The sequence below is a fragment of the Vespa mandarinia genome, chromosome 18 (genome assembly GCF_050613455.1).
Source record: "Vespa mandarinia isolate Hongniang chromosome 18, ASM5061345v1, whole genome shotgun sequence".
NCBI classification, from domain to species: Eukaryota; Metazoa; Arthropoda; class Insecta; order Hymenoptera; family Vespidae; genus Vespa; species Vespa mandarinia.
Window position 1 is genome coordinate 816,259 of NC_140827.1, and position 25,189 is coordinate 841,447.

General features: G+C 30.6%; 1 protein-coding gene and 1 pseudogene across 4 annotated transcripts in view; both read left to right on the forward strand.

Annotated features, from left to right (window-relative positions):
• The window catches only part of LOC118445632 (uncharacterized), a 104,436-nt gene that overhangs the window by 12,556 nt on the left and 66,691 nt on the right, over positions 1-25,189 (forward strand). The gene's annotated exons all lie outside the window — the stretch shown is intronic.
• LOC146872424 (uncharacterized) lies at positions 18,160-20,552 on the forward strand (annotated as a pseudogene).

Genomic DNA, 25,189 nt, shown 5'->3' on the forward strand with positions numbered 1-25,189 from the left:
GGTGGATGCCTTCAAACTTTCCAACCAAGCTCCCGGAGTTTCTGGCGAGTCACTACAAACGTGTGTGGCCTGGCTTTGTCCTTATGGAACACAACATCTCTTCTATTTGCCAATTCTGGCCGTTTCTGGTCAATCGCTAGCTTCAAACGAACCAGTTGTTGACAGTAGAGATCCGAATTTAGTGTTTGGCCATATGGAAGCAACTCATAATAAATGATTCCTTTTCCATTCTCACCAAATGCACAGCGGAACCTTCCTGGCCATTAGTTCTGGTGTGGCCACCGTTTGAGCTGCTTCACCGCGCTTTGATCACGATCGTTTTCTTACAATATTGTCGTATGTGACCCATTTTTCATCCCTAATCACCATTCATTTAAGAAATGGGTCGATTTCATTTCGTTTGGTAAAGGTTTTGCAGATGGAAAATCGATCCATCATGTTTTTTGGTGTTAATTGGTGTGACACTCAAACATTGAGCTTCTTTTTGAATCCAGCTTTGTGGAAATGGTTTAAAACTGTTTTATAGTCGGTCTTTAGCTCTTGGGCGATGCTACGACTACTAACATGCCGGTCAACTTCGATTATTTCTGTGATTTTATCGACAAATTCGACGACAGGTCTGCCTATGCGAGGTGCATCTTTAACATCAAAAATTCCTGAATGGAATCGACGAAACCAAAATTGCACGTAATTAGCTGTTACAGTATTGGGACCATAAACCCCATTCACAATTTCAACCGCCTGGCTTGCATTTTCGCCTTTATCAAAGAAAAACTGTAAAATGTACTGAATTTTCTCTTTATTGACTTCCATTTTTAACACCCTGTAACTCACAACTGAATGGACCAAACAAAAAACAGCAAAAGAATTTTTTTAGTGTGAAATGTCACCTTGATAACGAGCATAAATCTGAAATTGTTTGATCGATACTTTACGAGATATCGATCACTACAGCCATCTACCAAAAAAATAATGGATTTCTTTTTCCCCAATCTAATATTAAGTTTTGTTCATTTTCTATTTCTTTATTATTTTCACACTTCGACGCTGTGTTTGGAAGTTTCAAAATTAAACTATTTTTTGATGTGGCAATGTGGCAATACGATAATAATATTCGAGGATAATTTAAATGATTTTATTCTGGTCAAATCTCAAATACCTAGTTTATTGTCGGTTTTTTAGGTGATTATTTGACCGGATGCGATAGACAAGATAAGTTACATATTTTTCGTAGAATAAACAAAACAAAAGCATAAATATTAACAAAATTATTAAACAGATATTATAGGAATTATCGTAAATTAAATAGAGAAAAAGAATAACAGTGAATGGAAGATTTGTATTCAAAATTCAAAAGATAAACTGTAGTACGGTTAGTGTTAAAAACATTTAGACGATCATTATCTGCTATACTAACTTTTACTATTTTACTATTTGAGATTGTCATCACATTTTTCCTTTATCTTATTTCTTCTTTTAAAGAGATTACATCAAGCTATTTTTTGGTAATCTATTTAAACAAGAATAGTAGAGAATAACAATACGATTAATATTTTGCGTTGGAAAATAATATCTGTGAAAATTAAAATATATATATATATATATATACGGCTGAGACCCATATATGGACCGTTTATTTTGAAAGTGATGTAAGTCCATTTTCTTTTGTTTCGAGAAAATTAAAGGTTAGCATATTTGTCAATTAAAAAATTTAAGTTAATTATATCAAGTCCGGCAATGTTTCTACTGATTTATCAATATGTAATTCGATTATATAAATTTGTTTTAGGCGAATTTAAATAAAAAAATATATATTTACAGGCTGCAAATGGACTTACACCACTTTCAAAATTAGTCAATTGTAAAAATCGTTTAATTTGAATTTTAAAAAATCATATATCACTTAAAATATACTTCATATTAATCCAATTTTTGTTTACAAATAATGACACGATATAAAATAGAAGTAGTATTTTTAATTTTAGACGTTAATTACCTTGTTAAAATTACAAGATATTGGTAGTATTTATTTGTGCTCTGCATGTGGCAGTGTTTTTATCTTTACAAATGGAAATGCAAATTGAAATCTCGTTTAAAGATTTTTCTGTATGTCCATTCATTAATTGAACTCAAGTTATTTTCCTTGCATTTTTCTAAGTATAAATTATACATTTTTCTTATGTTTAATTCAGAATTTAAAAACATCCGTTCTGGATTTTGGGATCGAGTATAATGGCTTTCAAATGACGGAAAACTTTTTATGTGTTCTATCACTGCATTCGTCATTAGTTCATTAGTTTTTCTGCAAGAGCTATCAGTTTTCCCACGCATGTCTTTCGGAATATTATCATACGCTTTTAGGATATGATCAATTCGTCCAGTAGATATTTGAAAAGTATCAATGAAAAACTTCTTATATACTAAAATATTTCCACTAGAAGTGACCAGGTAAAATTTATAAGCATATGCCCTCATAGTGCCCAAATAATTTCTTAGTCTTCTTCTATTTACAGTTTCACGTTGAACATTACAATAGAGAAAAATACATTTTTGCTTATTAAAATCACCTATATTCCAGAACTTATTAAAAATTGCTTTACGTTGTGATTCATTAACACGTTCTATACATTTCTTCGAGCAATTATAATTTTTGGATTAAAATTTTTTTGCTGGAACGGATTTCCCTCTTTTTGTATAGTATTTTTGTCCGGTATTTCGCTTAATTTTGCTTATTCGTTGCATATATTTTCCATTATTTTTTTCTGCACAATCTAAGTTCTCAGTAACAATATCCTCATCTGATGAAGATACTACCTCTATACTTTTTTTCTTTTTTTACGATTCGTTAATTTTCATAGTGGAATTATGTTCATCCTCCGATTCTAAGATTATTCTGTTGTTTATATTCATGGGCTTTATTTCTGTCTGAATTTATTTAAAATTAAATAAAATAAATATTTTCAATCGTCATAAAGTAACATTGATTTACCATTTTTTGTTCTTACCTATATCACTATCTGATGTTAATATGAAGTTATCCATTTTGGGAAATAAATAAAATAAGTAACGGCAACTAGTAACTCTTGACACGTAATATGACACGTAATAATATAAAACAAATGTAAAACAACAGACTACTGCCCGCCAACCATCTGTTAAGCTACCTACCTCTGAAAGTTGGACTTACACCACTTTCATAATCAATGATTATGCTATTTCTTTTACCGACCAATTTTAAATTGTACAAAATATGGGAATTTTTTAAGAAATTAAACATTAACTAGTTATACATAAAAAATTTACATTAAATTAAGCATAATATCTCAAAATGATATCTCATTTTTTTAAAAAAATAGACTTACACCACTTTCAAAATAAACGGTCCATATATATTAATTCCATTCCATAGTCTTAGTATATTTCAATTCCAAAGTCTTAATTCCATTTCAGTTCCGTCTTCGTTCTATTACTTCAGAGTTCAGTTTCAATATAAAAAAATAAGGATGGGTGGAGCCATAAAAAATTTTCTCTATAATATATAAGTATATAAATATATAAATATATTCATTCTGTTTTCTCCACACGTTGACGGAAAATAACTTTTAAAACCATTATCAACTTCACGTATATAAATATTATTTTTCATTTTATAAAAGTAACATTTCTGGTATTATTTTAATAAGATTTTGCTGTGATCAGTTAGTCATAGTATTTTTTGTGAAATATTGTTAGATTTTGTCAGAAAATATGTTAGAAAATAAAGAACATTTTTGTCAGATTTTCTTTTTTATTACTGAAAAGGCAAAAACCCGTCACAAACTCTTGAGAAAATTTGTTCTTTACATGGAACTATAGAATGTTATAGATGATTCAACATCAAAAAGTAGTTTTGAATATTTAGAGAAGGAAATCTTGATGGTAAAGAAATATTTCACAAAATACATTAGGACTAAATGATCGCAACAAAATTTTATTAAAATGACTTCTAAATGAAAGATAATATTTACATGTGTGAAGTTGATAACGGTACAAAACTGATATTTCCTAAGATACTACTTTGTGGATTTCGAGAGCGTTAAAGATGAGATGCGTGGAAAAATCGAAAATTTCCTTTGTCCATAGATAAAAGACGTTAATAGAATTCAATCTAAAAACATCATTGACAACGATATTGGACGATCTCAAATGGTGTAAATATAACAGATTGGTGGCTAAATTAATACTACTCGGAAATTTGTGAATTTGTATTGGATTGTTCGAAAAGTAATTTCATTTTTTTTTTTTGTGAAAATGAAAGACAATTTTCGTATAATGAACAAATATTTTATTAAATTATATATTGGCCATTTTGGTTCAATATCTTTTGCCATCTTTCTGATAGTAGCATAATTCCACGCTCATAAAATTTTTGATTTTTGCTAGCAAAAAACTGATCGAGGACGGGTACTAGGCGAATTTGTAATACGTTTATGCGCGATACCGCCCACCCTCTCTCTCCTAAGCGAGTTAGTATTAAGCATCGAGAGGTTTTTTAGTCGGTAGGCGATCCGAACCTGAGAGTATGTTCAAGCGGGTTGAATCCGACACTCCCCTGAGTACCGGGCTCAGGGGGTCTATGAAGGTTTTCCCTCCTGACGAAACAAAAAAAAAAGGGTTGCGTCAGGGTTGCGAAAATAAAAGATGGCCAATAATTTTATACTCTTGTTTGCTAGCGTAAACATTAAGAATCGTGACACTATATCGTCCAACGTAATGATATGAACTGAACTATAATTTTAAGAAATTCTTTCTCGGCTGCCTTAAGAAAGCAGCATAAAATGTTCTTTTCTAAACTCAAGATATTTAATAAATGATAGGCTATAGACCCAGAGTTACCCCAAAATTAGGCTGAGAATTATGCTCAGAATTATGCCATGATTTACATCCAAATTGCAAATAATCAGGTGAATATTTCAATAAAAAAATCTCAATTCTCATAATTACGGCAAAGATAAATTTAAATGCGCAGCACATTGAAAAATTTATCGAAACGAACTTCGAATCATGAAAGTCAATGATAAAGGATGTACTAATTTGCAACGAATTGTTGTCCTATGTAAATAGAGTAACTGTAAGAACCAAGCAAAATTAAATCGAATGGATACTAAAGAATGAAAAATATTAACTTTGATCACGTTGAGTCTAAAAGCAATCAGTTGAATCACATAAAAAGAGTCCAGTCATCGAAAGAAGTATGAGAAACGTTAGTACAAATGTATGAGTCGAAAGATTCAGTAAGAAATTGTATCGCATGAAAAAGGAATTTTCGTAAATTATGTTATCGTATATTAGTTCGTTGTGTAACATCGCTAAAAAAATTAGAAGTGAGAATAAAAATACCGACTGAATTACTATCAATTATGATTCTAAGCTTTTTATATTACGAATATGAAAACTTTTGTATAGCAATACAATAGAATCTAAAGATATAATATCATGAATTGAATTATTGAAAGCAAAATTAATAGAGAAAGAAGAGAGACAATTAGAACGTGATAGTAAGCATTTTGTCCATGAAGAATTATTGAAAGCAAAATTAATAGAGAAAGAAGAGAGACAATTAGAACGTGATAGTAAGCATTTTGTCCATGAAGATGAAAACGACGCTTTAGTGATCATAAACAAATTTAAATCAAATAGAAATACACAATCGAATCAGCGCGATATAAAAACAAGATTGAAGTTCGCAGGTAAATACAACCAGGACAAAAATCTTCGAATTGCAGAAATATGAAAAAGCAGACTATGAGGACGTATACGGAGAATGTAATGTCTGCAACGGTCTTAATAGCAGGATCATACTAAATGAATAGAATCTAGATAGAAGCGCTATATGATACAAATGCAGTAACCCAAAGAAATTTTCAGAGTTAGGCGACACAGAAATATGTTAAATCCACATAGCTATGGAGAAACGTATAAAATGAACTGGTGCAATAACTATGAAATTAAATGTCAAATTAAAAGTCGGAAATGTAAACCAAATTAAGTTGCAGAATACTATATTAGTACTAGGAATCCAAAATAATTTATTGTCAATGCCATGTATGACAGATAATGGATAGATATATAGTAACGAGTTGTTCGGAAAGTAATTTCGTTTTTTTTTTTTGTGAAAATGAAAGACAATTTTCGTATAATGAACGAATATTTTATTAAATTAAATATTGGCCATTCTGGTCCAAATACCTTTTGCCATCTTTCTGGTAGTAACATAATTCCACGCTCATAAAATTTTTGGTCTTTGCTGGCAAACAACTGATCGAGGTGGTTTTTGACTTCCTCATTTGAAGTGAAGGTTTTACCGTTTAAAAAATTTTGCAATGACCGAAACAAATAATAATCCGAAGGAGCCAGATCTGGAGAATAAGGTGTGTGTGGCATTGTATCCCATTCAAGTTGTAAAAGCTTTTGGCGAGTGACCAAACTTGTATGAAGTCTCGCATTACATATTATCGGGGAACATTACACCTTTTCTGTTGATTAATTTTGGCCTTTTCAGTTGAAGTGCATCATTCAGTTTGTCCAGCTGGTGACAGTAAACTTCCGAATTAATTGTTGTGTTATCCTATTGTAAAATCTCAAAAAAAACGATTCCTTTAAAATCTCACCAAACAGTTAACATCAACATTTTTTGATGGATATTGGCTTTGGAAATGCTTTGAGCCGGTTCATCTTTTTTGCTTCATGATCTCTTGCCTTTGACATTGTTATATACAATCCATTTTTCCTCACCAGTAATGATGCGCTTTAAAAACGGATTATTTTCGTGACGTTTGAGAAGCGAATCACAGACGTCAACGCGACGACAAATTTCTCTCCGTGAGAACATGAGGAATTCATATATCAAGCTTCGAGGTTAAACCTAAGCCGTTCAAGTGATCATAAACAGTTGATAAATTTAATCTCTCATCGATCTCACGTGTTGTTATTCGCCGCTTTGCATCAACTAATGTCTTTATCGTGTCTTTACCAGCCTTCCAGAACGTGGTGCATCTTCGACATCAAAATTGCCGGATCGAAATTTTGCAAACCAGTTCTGGCATTGGCGTACTGTCAACACTTAAAAAAGTAAAACATGACGAAAATGCTGCTTATTGCTCTTCATATTTAAAAGGGCACCAACCAAAAACTACTGTGTAGAATCAATTGGACTTTTTCACACACAAGCCTTGCTATAGAAGCTCTCAAAACATATAATGATTATGCGGCTTAAGTGTGAAGTTGGGTGCAAAAAAATACAAGAACACGTTTTTTCCTCTGTCGGGAAAAAACGAAATTACTTTCCAACAACCCAATACATTTTAATTACTTACAATAATATTAAATTTATTGTGGCTGAATAATCGGATCGAAGATGATTCGGAGATGGATCGGAGACTGAATTTATGTGAATCGATCTTAACACATTATTGATCGGTAGTTTTTCTCAGAGTTTATCTCATGTCACCGGCTATTATTTCAGAATTGAATGTGAAAGTGAAACAATGTAAATAATTTTTTTGTAATGATTTATTATACATATTATATATATTATACTGATGTATACATGAATTATATTTAGTATTTAATATTTTCAATATTTCTTTTTCGTATGATAAAGTTTTCTTTTCGAGGTGCATATTCTACACTAGTAGGATTTCTAATAGGATTTTTTTTCTCCTAGTCACTATTTTTTCTAAAACGTGATCTCTTATGTGTCCGGAAAGTCTGTTGGGTGGATCAATGTGAGAAGCCGTTGTAGAAATGTATGAAGAAACGTCATGTAATGTATTGAATTCATTGGAATTTGTAGTTATCCAGTTCCTAGCTATTTCCAATAGAAATTTGTTATATCTTAATTTATTTTGGACCTGGTAGCTACAGTAAATGCATTAAATAATGCGCAGTTTATAAAAAAAAAATGCTAATTTTTTTGACCACTTTATACTTTTGCGCAGGATATTATTATTTACTAAATACTGATCCGTACGATCGACTTCTTTCATATATATATTGTATTGTAAAATACAGGTAGGTTTAACTGTATCTTCATTGCCAGAATTTCTTTAGCACGTACCACTTGACTTTAGGTAGGCATCATGAACAGATGTTATCATGAGCACTAATCTTTTGTCCTTCCATGTAATGAGAACAATACATCCTTTCCGTAAAAAAGTCATTTCTCCTTTACGTAAACTCTTGGACTTCTCTCATTCATGGGGAATTCATGGGGAAAAAATTATATATTTATATTGAACTGCATCATCACCGTATTCCTATTCTAATCCTGTTGTGTACCTAAAATATCTTTGTAAATAGTTGTAAAATTAATACCTTTAGTTAGCTGATTCAACTCCTGTATCCTCACATATAATTTATGTTCCCGACATTTCTGCTATTTTCTTTCCTTTATGTTTTCGTATTAATTTTTTAATATTTTAAGATCTGTAAATACTGTAAAAAGATGGTGTCGAAATCTTTGGTAAGTTTTATCCATGCATCAGTTTTCGGTTATTTTCACTTATTCAAACAAAAAAAAGTATGTTGTGTCTTTTGGCAGCGAAAAGGATGTTTTAGTAGTCCGTCGTAAAAAGAAGTATGGTTTGCTTTTAGTCGCGAAAAATAATATGTTTCCCTTTTAGCTCCAGAAACTATCGCATTAAACAGGTAGTATTCTACTGCAAAAACGAAATGGTTTACATTTCTTTTTTAACTGAAATAAACTTCTTTAACGAAATAAGTACAACTTAATCAATTAATGTCGTCGCGCACGTAGAATATTCATCTATGAAGCTACGAGTAATAAAAGCCAATACATCGTTAAGAGTAGCATATGGCAATCATTTATCTCTAAATATTTATCATACTAGAATTATATCCTTTATTCTTATTATTATTTTTCTTAATAAATAATTATTACAATAAAGGATGGTGTTTATTATCAATCGCAGATTACAAATATAAATAAACGTAAATTAATTTATTTAGTTAATAATATTACTAAATTATACAATTGAATAAATTTTCTCGGGATAAGATTTTTGAACACCATTAGTGATAAATTTTTTGTTTTTAATGATAGTTGATTTTTAGTATCTATATTTCATAATATTTTCCTTTTAAAATGTACAGTTTCAAGACTTCATTTTTATACTGTCTCCATTGAAATTATATTTGACGTTAAGTGAATTCTTATTTGATCATACTTATCTCTCTGAAATAATTTAAATGAAAGAAATGATTTTAACAAAAGGTCAGTTAAAGGTTTTCGAGAAATCTTTAAAATTAAATATGTTTGTCTACAACTTTTCTATAACAGTGTATGAATTATGAACTTTTCTCATGAGTATGCACTTTTCATTTTGTGTATATACTGATGTTTTTACAATGATATTCAATACGGGCATGTATGGAATTATCATCATTCTGTATATGGCTCATCTCTGATACTCTAAAAACATATTGTTAAAATAATTTAAAAATATACTTTTTTTTTTAATGCGTTTTTGATTACAGCAATTCCAACAAGAATTAAAATCATTTATTTAACATAAAAGATTAAAATGTCCCTATGAGTTATATAATGTTGAACTCTATAAGTAGCTTTAATAAACATAATAGACTATTTTGTTATTCTGTTTGCCTGTAACTATCGTTATATAATATTAATTCTTCAACTGCAGTTTTAAAGTTCTGATTAATAAATTGCTATAAAAATTTCCTGTTAGCCTCTGTTAATTCCTGTTAAATTCTTTCGTTTCTGGAAAGAAAGATAAGAATTGATTTAACCCTCTGTGGTCGTATTAAGTTTATACATGGGTGTCATGCAGGACGGAATTAATTTTCATTGAACGAACAGTAATACATAATGTGTAAGATTATAAAGGAAAAATAAAATTTATTAATTTTATTTTTAAATTTTAGATATATGTAATACAATAATGTTTTAATGTTAAATAAAAATGATATTTTGTAATTTTTCTTTGTGTCATATCTTTCAAAGCAGTCTCCAATATGAAGCTTTTATTTTTGAGAACATGTATCGCAGAAATAATAAGTTTGGCGTCTTCCGCCCTTATTTTTTCTGTTTGAACATACAGAAAAATGTTTACTTTTTACTTCTTCACAGTGCCACAATATACGTAATTTGCTATTAAGCCTTTCCTCTTTATTTAAGGACGATGGTCTTCCTTTTTTGAAGATGTTCCATCACAAAAATCACCTACAAATTGTTCCACCAATCTCCGAACAAACATAAAATGTGACATAAGCGTTTTCTAACTGATTTATATAAAATATTGATCGCGCATATCTCTAATCTCTAGAAAAAAAGTTTTCTCCACCATTTACATGATTTTCTCATAAAACAATATGAACTTGCATTGGTCAGCCTTATCGACACCTTCTATATTTAAATTGTAATTTATAATAATTTTTGGCTTAATGTTAATAGTGCTATCTTTTTTTAACCTTTGTATAGTTTTCATAACTGAGATACTGTAGCTGCTTAATTGATTACTATTACATTTATCCAAAAAATATGCTACATTCATTATGTGAAATATATATTAATTTATAAAGTATGTTTCTTTACTTTCATTTTCTATTTCGGTTGAGTACACATATTCAAGCAAAAAGAAAACACGAAAAATTCAGAAATATTCTTGTACAAATGAGAAAAACACATGGTGGTATCTTAGATCTATGTGCTTAGTTCTACGATGGTGTACAGCATCTCTACTTAAACGTATTACTTTTTAATTAACATAGTATATAATAGTGCACTTGTTGTATGAACACGGTTACACATAATTATTTTCTCATGAACGTTTTCATGAAAACTTTCATCCTTCCTTCATATGCGACCCTCAATTTCTTCCGTCTGCTTTCACGATGTTGAAACATTGCTTTTAATTTACCAATGAGTTCCTCAAGCAGCATACTCAAATATTCTGGTCTCGAATGAAATGACTCCAATGCTCTCTTTTTCAATTTCAATCTGATCAGGACTTCGACATAATCGTCCTTTCAAGAATTTTAAACTTTCAGGAATCTTATCAACTGTTTTATCGTCGCAAGACTCATTTGCGTCCACATATGAGGCATCCTATTCGTAGGATTCCCTTTAGATTGTATAATCACTCTAAGTCTTTGTAGCATTGATTTTACTAAATTTTTGGTTTTAATACTGGAAATTTTGTTCCACTCTTCTAAGAGATCATTTTTTATATCTTTCTTTGAAGAAATGTGATGATTAGAAATTGTTTCTTTAATATAATCCCATAAATGTTCTATAATGTTTAAGTCTATAGACCGTGATGGAATGTTTAATTAATTTGGTATTATATTCAAGATCCATTCGTACGTATTGTAAGCATTATGCTTTGGATTATTATATAACACATAATTGTCCTATAATCCAATTTTATTTACACTACTTTGAAGATGTTGATATGAAATGTCCATATATAATTCATGGTACATGATAACATCGATAAAATGGAAAGATACAACTCAATTTGCATTCATGTACCTCCAAACCGTGACCGAGTCTACTCTATACTTTACGTACATCTGCAAATTTTTTTTCTCATATTTAGTATCTTTTTTTTCCGTACAATACAACAGTACATAGACCGAGCCAAACTTTCATCAATAAATATAACACAATTCCAATACTCTACAGAAATATTGAGATATTCTTTCGCAAATTCTAATTGTTTCTTTCTATTAATTTCATTTACAAAATATTTTCTACTCTCTCATGATTTGCTACAGCTCGTAAAAAATTGGGCAGTGTATTCATGTAAACATTAATATTAATCCTTTCGCGACGGCGCACCTGTACCATAGTTCGTCACTTTTCGCAACAGCGTGACTGACCATATTTTGCCACTTTTTGTAACAGCACACCTGACCATACTTTGTTGTCTTTCGTGAAAGCGCAAGGAATCATACTTCACCACCAATGTATTTTTAGCTTTATTTTGAGTTCGCTATTGAAATAAAATAGTAATATAATTATGATTTTAATGGTATTTATTCCATATTATTTTTTAATAATCTTTTATAGTATGATAAATTTAAAAACAGGAACAAACACCGGTCTTCAATTTGTATAAGCAATAAACGTTCCATATACACATATCTATCATGTGCATGAAATATTTTTTTGTACCATTTTGTACTTTTACGTGTTGAAGTAATTGTGCTTAGTACCATATCGGTATTATCAACTGCTGCCATGAAATTATTATAATCATGTATACAAGCTGGTTTTCGTACTATTTCTTCTGTTATAGAACGTTTCGGTACACTTACAAACTCATCCGAATGCATGGTGGATAATATAAAAACCATCTTTTTACCCATCCAACAATAAAATCTGTGCCGTATATTGTTGGCAACAGCCTCTTGTTACGTCCCGCTCGGTACAGGATCGGTACAGGCCTCAAAAAAAAATATTACAAAGAAGTTTTTCGAGAAGCTTCTACCTGTCGTGAGATTAGTACCTTTTTGGACTTTATCTGCTATGTGCAGTTCTTGGTTCGGGATTGGTACACAAGCACACAGAATGATTAGAGACACGGCACTTCAAAAATTATAGGATGCATTTACCTTGTTTCGCGATCTCCATAAATTCGGCTTCGATTTTCAAATATCTGGGTGTTCGCGGGTCATGGGGTGGTAAATGAACTATTGATACAGGCTTCCTGTTGAACGTAATCGAAATGAGGCGGTAAGGTCCCTCGTTTTCCTTGCTCGCTTTCTTGTTGCCATAGATCCCGAGGTGAAGTACATATGGATATCATGTAACGTCACGAGAAGCCGGCACAAATGATACTTCCTATCGACACGACGCGTTCTCGGCATACGTGAGGATTTCAGGAGAAAGGATAAAGATTCATTCGTGCGAGCCGTACGCACCTCTAGTGGGATTCGAGGAAGCTATTTTCGCTCGTGCGAGTCGTACGCATCTCTAAGGAAAGTATAACTTTGAGGTTTTAAGGCAGAATAGTAAGAAGGTTTGGTAGGAAGCTATTTTCGCTCGTGCGAGTCGTACGCATCGCTAACGAAAGTATAACTTTCAGGTTTTAAGGCTGAATAGTAAGAAGGTTTGGTAGGAAGTTATCTTCCGCTTGTGCGAGTCGTACGCACCGCTAACGAAAGTATAACTTTGAGGTTTTAAGGCTGAATAGTAAGAAGGTTTGGTAGGAAGTTATCTTCCGCTCGTGCGAGTCGTACGCACCTCTAACGAAAGTATAACTTTGAGGTTTTAGGGCTAAATAGTAAGGAGTGGAAGGATACCACGTGAGAGAATTTGTTGTATACGAGGTAAAAAGTTCACCTGATTAATTGATTTTTGAATCTTAGAGATGAATAACCTTACAGGTTTTAATGAAGATAATAAGAAAGATCTTGAATGAACTTCGACACGCGTAACTGGAATTATTCAAGTGGATATACAAAGTTGGCTGCCCTTTATAATACTCAAAATATCAAAGTAACCGACAAGGTAACCTCCGAGAAGTAAAAGACAGAATAACCATTCTGCACGGCTTATATATTCTATTGAACTGCGGTAGACGGCTCGGGATGCCGCCGCTGCCGAGACTGGTGGAGGTACCGCCGCCGTGAACCGTGGTGGGGATAATGCCGTTGTCAGTCATGGTGAGAAGCGCAACATCCGTGTATGGTGGGAAGAGAATTTCCAGCCGTGCGGAGTGTTCCATCCCGCGTCTTCTGTTTCTCGCTCCTTTCCACTTCCTCTTTCCCTCTTTGGAATATCTGTGTCACGCTGCTTTTCTACATCTGAAAAATATCTGTGTCTCACTGCCTTTTCATTTTCTCTTTCTGTCCTTTCCATTGTGTTCGTATTATACTCTTTATAGAATTTTAGTTATAAGACTACGAGTGTCTTAAGCGCTAAGGTATCTCTATTACTTACTATCGCGTGTTTTATAAGAGAATTAGTTTGTTTTATTTACGACTCCCTTTACGTCGGGCTCGAATGTGTCATATAATGGTGTTAGTGATTGATGGAAATAAGTTTCTTAAAACTTGTATTGTCCTTTAGAATAATAAAGAGATTGTAATGTATGTAAAGGTGTATCCCCATTTTATATTTAATGCGTATTACATTGATATGATGACTCCCTATATGGTGGACACGAGGAAATAAAAATTATGCGTCTTTTGCTAAGTGTAGGAGTGGCATCGGACATAACCAATAACTGACTGCCGTATCTAGAGGGCGTCAGCCGCTGTAAATTAATAAATGATTGCCGCGTATAAGCAGCGTCAGCCTCCGTAGACTATCGTATGTAGACGGCGTCAGCTGCTGTGATGCACCAAGTGATTATCGTATATAGACGTTACCCTTCGCGAAAGGGTTAAGATTATTTTTAAGTTCAGCAGCGATGTTTACTACACTTATTTTTGGATTTTGTTTTATTTTGCGAATTATGCATCGGTTAGTGTACTAATTTATTTTGATTTTACATTTGTTTCGTGGATTATCCATGTCTATCAATGATTCTTGGAATCATGAACCATGGTGGTCTATTTACAATTTTAGAAATTTCAGTCAGTGTTTTGTACTTATTATATAAATATATAATAATTTTCTTTTCTTCTTCACTAGTTCCATTTTCGTCCCATTTTATAATTGTTATTGGTGAATATAATTAAATTTATAATATTGTCTGTATTTACAATGCCTCCAGATATACTGATCCTTGATATATTGATATAAGATGTATTATCTTGTATTTATCCCATGTACAATATCACGAATCAAGGACTCTACGAATAATTATTGCACGTATATTTTCTGCTTATTTTTGAAGAATTGTTAATATTGTAAACACAAAAGAAAACTAATTTAATTTTAAATCTTAGGATCTTCAATCGTAAAATCGAATCACATGTGGTTTTAAGTCCGTCTTGATTCCTTTGCTTCTTACGATCAACTCTGTATTTTTTTCTCAATATTTGTTTTCTCTTTCGTTTGTTGCATTATCCTCATATATTTCGAAAACATTCGATGGAAGTTCGCTTGACAAATGAAAATCTGTACCGTTAGAAAATCTAGATCGTTCCTTTGTCTTCCTATTGCTAGTCACGCATGCATATGCTCACTCACAGACACCACGGATACGCTAGGCATAATTCCTTGTCATAAGAAAAACAACGTACGGTCGATCCTAGAGGCTTACAATATTTTAATAACAAATATAAGTAAATAATTATTTTTTAATAACATTCTTTTTAGAGATTTCTAAAATATGTGTATCTATTTTCTATTAATATTTTTTTGTAATAAACTAAGTTCTATAAAGTTTTTGCTCGAATTGACTGCTGTACAAATATTTTTTACACTCACTATGTGTTTGTCTATGTATATTAACTCTTTGTACTCCGCGCGTTTCTCTACCACTGCCTACCAGTAACTTCGGCATATTTTTATAGCGAAGCGTCAGAGAAAAAGTTTTACTTTAAATGGAAAAGATTACACGGCTTGTGAATGTATTTGATATTATTTATTATATGAATATGAATTTGCAATAGGATATTTATATAATAACAATAAACAAAAGAATATTTATTATATAAATATTCTCTTGTAAATAAAACAAATTAAAAATTTTATAATTTACTTTAATGTGGTATCTTTGGAAACAGTCTCCCATGTGCATTTTGGATTTACTTGGGCAAGTGTCACAGTTGTTTGATATCTGCCATCTTTTGCTTTCCGTTTGGAGCACAGAACGCGGTCTTTCTTTTCAGCTTTCCTCGTTATGTTATGTGAAGTTCCATTTAATCTGGTTTCAGAAATTAAAGTAGAAGCTCTCGTTCTATGTTGACGAAAATTTCCTACTGATTTCCTAGCTGATCGACTAAAATTTTCCGATATTGTAAACGGGTCAGTTCTTTCTCATTTTTGTTGTATTGTACAGATTTATTGAGGATATATAATTTCATGGTCCCATCCAGAAGAAAAGCGGTTTGCATCACTACCTCAAAAAGTAATAACTGGAGGGATTTTTATCAACTCGATCAACACCACCCATCGACTTTTGTATAACTGATAACTATACTTGATTTTTCGATTACTTCTTCTATGTCTCCTACATAAATCTTTTAGTGGTTATTATTCAAGCATTATGCGAGTTGCTCAATAATGATACTATTCTCTTAATCTTCCAAACTAAAAACATTATATTTCCCGTTTTGTATGCGACAGTCTTGCTTTAATGAAATTTTGCTTTCTTCAGAGTTATTGGAACACTTTTTATTTGTTCTTATGGTACCGGTCAAGTGGCACTTCATTTTCTTTAATTCTTCAGCTAAGGATACACTAGTGTAATAACTGTCGATATGAATGTGATATCTTTTTGTGGTAGGTACTTGACTTAATAACTGTTGATTCAGATGTAGGACAATTCTAATGCTGACCGTTAAATTTGGCCTCGAAAGATTTCCAGAAGTGATACTTCCGTAATATGGAAAGATGCTATATACATATCTGAATCTGCTAAAACGTATATTCGAATGCTCCACTTGTTAGGTTTATTGGGATTGTATGTAAAAATAAAACTTATTTTCTATTTAAATTTTACTACGAATTCATCAACGCAAATATTTTCTTCAGTTATGAAATGTTCGGCAAATTTCGTATTTATATATTCTAAAAAATTAGTTGCTCGTTGAATACGAGTTCTAATATCATTTCTCGTAAGATTAGTTGTTTTTAAATGCAACATCTAAAATATTTGAACTAATGCTAAAATTCAATATATTAGTTGTATATTCAAGAAAGATGTATATTGAGCAGTATTGTGCAAGTTGCATGATATATTTGTACCTTTCATAACCTCTCATTCTGTTATAGTAATTCATCCATTTGAACTAAATGAGACTATCAAATTAAAAGTAATTAATGTTATTATTATCAAAACTATCAGCAGATAAAATGTTAGTTACACAGAAGATAAGTATCACAATCTTTTGCTAATATATAATAAATTTTACCAACGAAAAGAATTATTTATTAATAATAAATTTTGAGTATTTTCTGAATGGGCAGTTAACTGGTTATGAGCATAGAAGACATTACAAAGCAAATAAGACATTAAAAAGTAGAAACTAGAATCCTTTGTTGTATATAATTATTGAATAGCTTGCAGTGCTAAAAATATATAAGTATATAATTTAAAAAAAATTTTAGACAATTTGAAAAATCTTTTAAATAACATCGTTTCTCTAAATATTGGTGTTTCTGTAACGGCCCTCTTAAATCAATTAATTTGAATTGCTAGTTCTTTTTTCTGAACCATTGTTATACATAATATAAAATAAATTTTTATTTCTTTAGAATCTATAGAAAACCAAGTTTCGTCGGTTTTTCGTCTTTTATTTTTATTGTTTATTATTTGTTATGCATACCGATTCATCTTCGTTACAATATTTTCCCAGAACATATCAATTATTATATTAATAATGTCTAATTCTTTTTTGTTTGCACTTGTGTAAAATTGCTGCATTTAGGCAAGAGTTTCTATTTTCAGTTCATTATTTTTTGCTTTCCAAATCCACTTTTTGATAACTGATAATTAATGCGTAGTCGATAATTAATGGTCTTTATTATCGATATCATCTTCAATAACCAGAAGCTTACAACATTTTCGTACAGAAAATAAAATATTAATATTGCCAATATCACTACTAAAAATATCTATCAAATCATTATTCGCAAAGTTAACAGACTATTCATTGTCCACATCAACACTAAATTTTCTTTTTGAAAATATTTTTCAAAAAATATATTTGAACGTGCGAATGTGATCAAGAATTACACATAATTGAGAAAAAAGACATTGAGAAAATTGGATAATTAACAATGAGTCTGACCCGGCTAAGACAAAAAGACATCGGGAAAATCCGAGTCAGAATTGTGCTGTTCACGTTGGACCCAATTATGATACTGGCAAGTGTTTACGTTTAGCCCGATCGACTTATCACGGCTTTTACATGTTTGATCCGATTTCCTTACCATACGTTTCATACGATATGGTAAACGAAGGATTAGTCTGGTCTGGACATGTTCTAGACTATTGGCTATTATCTTCATTCTAAATGAAGAAATATTTTATTTTAAGATTGGTCATTCGACCGATCGTGGTAAGAATAGGTATAGATGAAGTGTTGGTAGATTTAGTGATAAGTCATTGCAATGCTATTGTTGCTGGTGATATGGGAAAGATTATTTTATGTGAGAAAGTGCAAGCTAAAAGTATATATTCAAATTAGATTTTTTGAAGAAAAGATAGACACGTTATCTAGGAAAAATTTGAAGATTTTCAATCATCTCAAGTACACAAGCAGGTACAAAACATCATTTTGTTGAGTATTGTAAGCTTTATATTTCCTTCTGTTACTATATAATTTATTATAATTAGACAGCAATCGAGTTTAGAACGTCTAGTTATTGTACACAAGAAATAGAACAACCGGTATAAATTTATATCCAATTCAAGAGGCCATCAGACGGTATGATAAGTGACCCATTATCATTTAAGATGTTATCATTAGATACAAGTATGCTTGCTTTCTTGATTTATTGATCTTTCTGAAATTTTATTTCTTTGATTATAGTACATATGATAAAATGTTAACAATCGTGACTACTATATTTCCTAATGTAGTACCAAAGGTGCCTTGTAATATCGATGAATATAATAATAATGATTTTGACATAAAAAAATAAATAATAAAATTTCCACACTGAATGACTTCTATAATATAAAAATATTACAAATTCTTGGAATGGAAATACTAATATTCATAAAAATAATGTAAAGAATGTTGAGAATTTTATGAAAAATACTATTCATTACGAAAATAATGAAATATCAGTAGAGTCTAATAACATGATGAAAGGAAATATAAAAATAAATAAATGTTATTACTGGTAATGATACCAGTAGAGAAAATAATATATTTTCCAACAATTATACAGAAATAGTTGATAATCAATCAGAAATTATTTCTCAAGCAAGGTTACAATTAACATATAATATATAAATTTATGAAATATTTAAATAAAATTTGTAAATAAACAATTTAAAAGAAACATAAGCAACTTTAAACATAAATCTGATTGTTTTGATTATATGAAAGTAGGAAAGTGGGTACTTTCAAAGAAAAAAAAAATATAACTGAGATTAAAAGCGAGATGGAAGATAGTAATAAATGATTAAACGATTTGATATCGCAAGTAGAAGAATTAGATCAAATTTACGCAGATACACATATAAAATTGTTTCAAGCTGCATTTGATCAAAATTTGATTAAATTTTGGTTTAAAATGTTTAGACGTAGTATTTCAAGTATAGATAGCATGAATTTCATACATTAGAATGTAATGAAATATCACCTTATGGGGCTGACTTGACTGAAGTCAAGCACTATGTTCTTTGTACTATTATGGTACTACATATAAGAGCATCAGAATTCAATGAAATGTCTTTTTATAATAGTCCTGTGAAGGGGGAAAAAATATTAAGAGAAAGAAAAAGATGTTAATATTCGATAGAAAAATATTAATTGTCTATTTTGTTTCTTTTTCTTTTCTTTTTTCGAAATGTGCTGCCATTGAAAGTGTTATATACCTTCTTCCTTATATTATAATCACATTAAAAATGTTCAAACCATGGCAAAGATTATATTATAATATTATTGCGACATTATCGAATTTTATAGCACGGAATACTTTTACGAAACATTTCTGCTTTCAATGACGCATTTTCATGCTATAATATAACTTTATAATCAAGCAGAACTTTTTGGTAAATTAGATTTAAAACTTTTTTTGAATCTGCACGTTACTAATTTGATGTCATTTGCCGTATTTGTTTGTGCAGTTTAAATACTTGCATATTCTTATTTTTATAAATAAAACAAGTTGTTTTATATATAACGTTTTAGACGCGATTTGGTAATGGCATAAATTATTAATGCCTCCAATGAAACTTGTTATTTGTTATGAAAGAAAGTAAAAACCATATCTAATCGAGTTTTTTAGTCTGGTTCAAAATATTAAATTTGTCAAATTATTACTATTTAATATTTATAACATGTTATATTTAATATACTATTGGAATGTTTTTGTTGCTTATATAACTTAATGTCATAATTATTTTATTGCCTATTATTTAAGATTTTATAAAAGTTTTTATATAATATTTCTAGATTATTTATAGATTTTATAGGATATGGTTTTCATTTGTTAATAGAAGAAATTTTATTGAACAATTAACAGGACATTAAAATATATGGGGTCTTTGTAAAAAAAAAACTAAATTTTCTTATTAAAATAACCGAACATTAATATACAAAACTTTCTAGATGATCGTGATTCGTTCAGGCGAAAGAGACAAAAATTTAATAACAGCCCAAAAGCGATAGTCTTGAAACATATACAGACTGAACATAGAGATGAATACAAGCTGAATACAAGCTCAAAATAAAGATTATTTTTTCAAGATCTATTACAATTTTAGAGCTTATCTGGAGATGGATTGAATAAAATCATTGATTTCATTCATCATTTAAACATGTCTGAATATCCATAAAATAATGCAATGTTGTATATTTATGTAAAACTTTGTCTTCTTTCCTTTTACTATAATGTATTATTTATTGCTTAATTTTTCACGTAAAAAAATATTGAATGTTTCTACGTACGTGTGTATACAGAGACAAGAAAAACAAATTCTATGATAAAATAACCAAAGAAGCCTATTTTTATGCTATTTGCTATATTATATATCTATTATACGTCTGTTAATTGTTATAAGAAACAAAAGAAATTATTAAAAATGATCGGTTCTGGTAGATAAGACAGACTGCACATTTTTTGTAGAAAACAAATAATAAAAAAAAACAAGTGAATATTGAAAAATTTATTCTACGTATATTATAGAAAAATGAAGTTTAAAGATGATGCAATTATAAGTTATATGTATACAGGAAATTCTAATCGAAATTTTAAGTAATGTCAGCCGATATTTACACTTCTTTCTCTAATTTCTTTCATGTACAAGATATGAACTTGCAATTTTATATGGATATTTTGAAAGACATATCTAATACATAGAGTATGTAAAATGTACATATTATTATGTTATATGAATTATATAAATACATCAAATGTCCTATCATTTTATCTGGCACTGTATCTATTTATATTTCAAGAATATTACGAAAATTTTTAAATGTGCTATCTTTTTGTCTAATCTTAGTTGCACTTTACCGAAAATTTTTCTTCAGAAGGTCCAAATATTTGTTCTTTTCTAAAATATGGTTGATGAATTACCAATTCATCAACTCTAGCACTTGAAATACATTTCCATACAATCACAGAATTACTCATATGTTTAAAAGTAAATTTTAAATTTGTTAGTTTCAAAGCTTGACTTACTTTTCGCCACACTATACTTTATCTTTCTGAACCAAAAATACAATATTTATTTTCATCAGCAAAAATAACATCTTTCCAGCAATTTTGCAGTTTCTAAACGTACTTTTTGGAATAAGTTAATCTTCTTTTCCTATTTATTTCATTGATGTACGGTATTCTTCTTGCTAATCGACCATTATACTCATTGTTTCTCATTATTCTACGCATTATTTCAGCAATGATTGTATTCTCACTTTCATTATAAGTTTCTAAAACTACATATTTATATTTTAAGAATATCACGAAAATTTTTAACTACCTTTTTGTCCAAGAGTGTAACTCGGTCGTGACTTCGTTGATTCATTCAGGATCGAACTTGTTACTCTTTACTCTGATATCTCTCTTCGCATAGATTTGACTCAAGATTGCACCTTCATTTTTTCCTTTACCTCATAGCATTTACATTCCCGCTCGCATCCATACATACGTACTTACAATTTCTACAGCCTTATTGTCCAGATTATATTGAGCTAGTTCACGTTCTTTATTTCGATATAAACTATTTTTGACACTTAATGAATGAAAGTTCTGCCCACGGTAGAGTGATATTGTCAACCTGAAAAATATTTCAAAAAATATACCATATTGATTATATAAAATTCCATTTTGATACATCATAAAGAATGACGAAATCGTGTTGTAAGATTACAAATCCGGCACGTTGAATACCGTGATACCCAGATTTGAATTACGGCTATGTTTTCATATTCCCGTTACCCGTAAATGACTGATGATCTTCGTTCAATTAAATAGGATTTTACTAGGAATTTAAACAGTTTCATTTGTAATAAGTATTTAATGGAATTGGCACATGTAAATATAAAATATATAAAATAATAAATATATATAAAATAAAATAAAAAATATACATATACATATACAAATTATATATACATATATCTCGGATTGATTAAGTGAGGTGATAAACGAATATATGTTTCTCTGTGAACAAAGAAACGACAATTTACGTTTATTATTCACACTACTTAAATTTTATTTAATATATTATCTTTTATGAATTTCTTTATACACTCTCGTGCTACTTCTCTCGTCTAAGTTCTATTTCCTACTGCCCGTTTCTCTTCCAAATCTTAATGGCTCGACTTATAGGTAACAAAAGAATTTGTAGATACAAAAGACAATGGAAGGGCGGGCCATGAGAAGTGCGGCAAATCTACCTGAAGAAAGTATTCTTTCTTTACATATATATATAAATTTATATTTAAAATGATAAATAACATTATATCAGTTAGCATGGTATTCGCTAAAACAGTTCAAACACAATTAATTTGAGACTATTAGGACATTATGTTTCAGTCATTTTTACTTTTTTTTTCGCTTCCTGGCATTCGAGAATTTGTCTCTTTTTTTGGTAACATAGAACGCACAACCTTCTTTATAGTCTTGATCTGCGGATGAACTTGTAAAGGTGAAATGCCTTTTTTGTTCTCTTTTCCTCATCCAAAAATTCAAAAATCGATAGAAAAATCGTAAGATCTCTGGAGAACGAGGCGGCCACAAATGGGATGCAAGTTTATGCCCTATCCAACAAGTTCGAAATTCTCGTACCGATAAATATCTAATAAAATGTGGTGGTGCATCATTGTGCATAAAATAAATTTGACGGCGTCTATGGTATAATATTATTTCCCTTAATTGACCGAAAAAAATTAAAATATTCTGATATTTCCTGATATCTCGTCCTGCATGTATTTTATCGGACTGTATATACCCTTCGATGGAACATAGTTTGAATAATTTTTATCTATATTCAAATCGATTACGAGACATTATGCTACGCAAAAACGAAAAATAATAAATAGCGTCCATTGACCAACATTTAATTAGCAGCCTCCTACGGATTAGTCCTTAGAATTAGTTACGTCCTACGGAGTATGGGCCTCAAAGAAAATACATAAGTTATTGAATATACCTGAGGTGCTTCTACTCTTGTGGGATTTGTGTCCTTTTTGACCGTTACCTGCTATGTGCAGTTTTTGGCACGGGACGGACATCAATACGAGCTGTTTTCCATTCAAACAATCTCCTTCGTAATGTCGGTCGATATTAGGCTATATGGAATTGCTTGGGTAAGTTTCGCTCGAGGGTCGGACGGTGATAGTCGACTCGGGTAGTACATCTTCTTCTCGACCGTGATGGGTATGAGGTAGTAAGGTACGGCTTCGTGTTGATCAGTAGTTTCCGATGGAACAATTTCCAAGTCTTTGTGATAACGAACCGAATCGTAAAGCGACGCGAATAGTCGGCGTAAATGGTACTTTTTACCACCGCGTAATGTTCTCGGCATAAATAAAATTCGAGAATAGGATATATTAACTCGTGCGATTCGTACGCTCCACATAGTAAAAGAATAACTTAAGGTTAAGGATTCACGTCTTATGAAAAGATAACTTTTATTAGCTTTGAACTTGTCGACTGCGCGACAGAAAGCTCTTGAGACTCGCGAGAATAATTAATGTAACCTGAAAATAATTTAGAACGTCGCAAGGTTTTGTTGAAAACGCAGCTGGGGTTATTTAAGACATATTGACTTTAACTTGACAATATTTATTACATTTATCGTCGGGAATAACCTTCGAGAATGATTTTTAAAAATAACCGAGAATAACCGTCGAAAAAAATATTACCCCAAAAATATATATCTGTTTGTTTTATAATATAATTAGTTCGTATTATTCATGACTCCCTTTATGTCGGGGTCGAATATGTCGTATAATAGAGTTAGTAACTTATAGAAATAAGTTTCTTAAAACTTATATAGACCTTTAGAAAAACATATTCTGTATATTTGTTATTTGTGTGAACTATATATATATCTATAATATCTCGGATTTATTAGGTGAGGTGATAAACGAAAATATGTTTCTTCGTGAACAAAGGATTATAAATCTTTATTTATTTCTTTACAAAATTTCTTAGTAATCTCTCGTCCTATTTCTTTTGTCTAAGTTCTATTTCCTAATACCCGTTTCTCTTCCAAATCTTAACGGCTTGAGGTGTAGATAACAAAAGACAATCGAAGGGCGGCAAATCTAACTTAAGAAAGTATACTTTCTTTACATCTCCCCCCCCCCCGTCCTAGATAAAATATCTACAATTTTTAGTCCTCGTCCCCATCTTCTGATATTGGAAGTAATTTTGTTATGTGGAAGATGTCCAGTTTCTTGTTTTCGTTTTCCTGTTTTTATTTTGTATATAGATTCTGATATTTTTTTTATTATTTGGAAAGGACCAATTCTCAATTCGTCCAATTTCTTTCTATTCAACCTATTGCCATCTTCTATATACACCAGATCTCCTGTTTTAAACCGGTGATTCTTTCTATTCTTGTTAAATATCTTTTTGTTATATTCGTGTGATTTTTTTGTTCTTTCTAGAGCTAATTAATTATCTCTTATCCAATTTTCTTGACTGTTTTTTCTTTTTATTTCTTCGAGTAAAATGCTGGTGTTTGTGCCATCTAACAAATACTTAGGCGTAAAGCCGGTTACTGTATACTCTGTTTCATTATATTTATCCGAACATTCTTTAGCGATCGTTGTCCAAGCTCTTTTTTTCCTTTCTCATTTATCCTGCATCTTATTTTGTTTACTAGGGTGTCTGATTTAGTCTCTCGTTCAAACC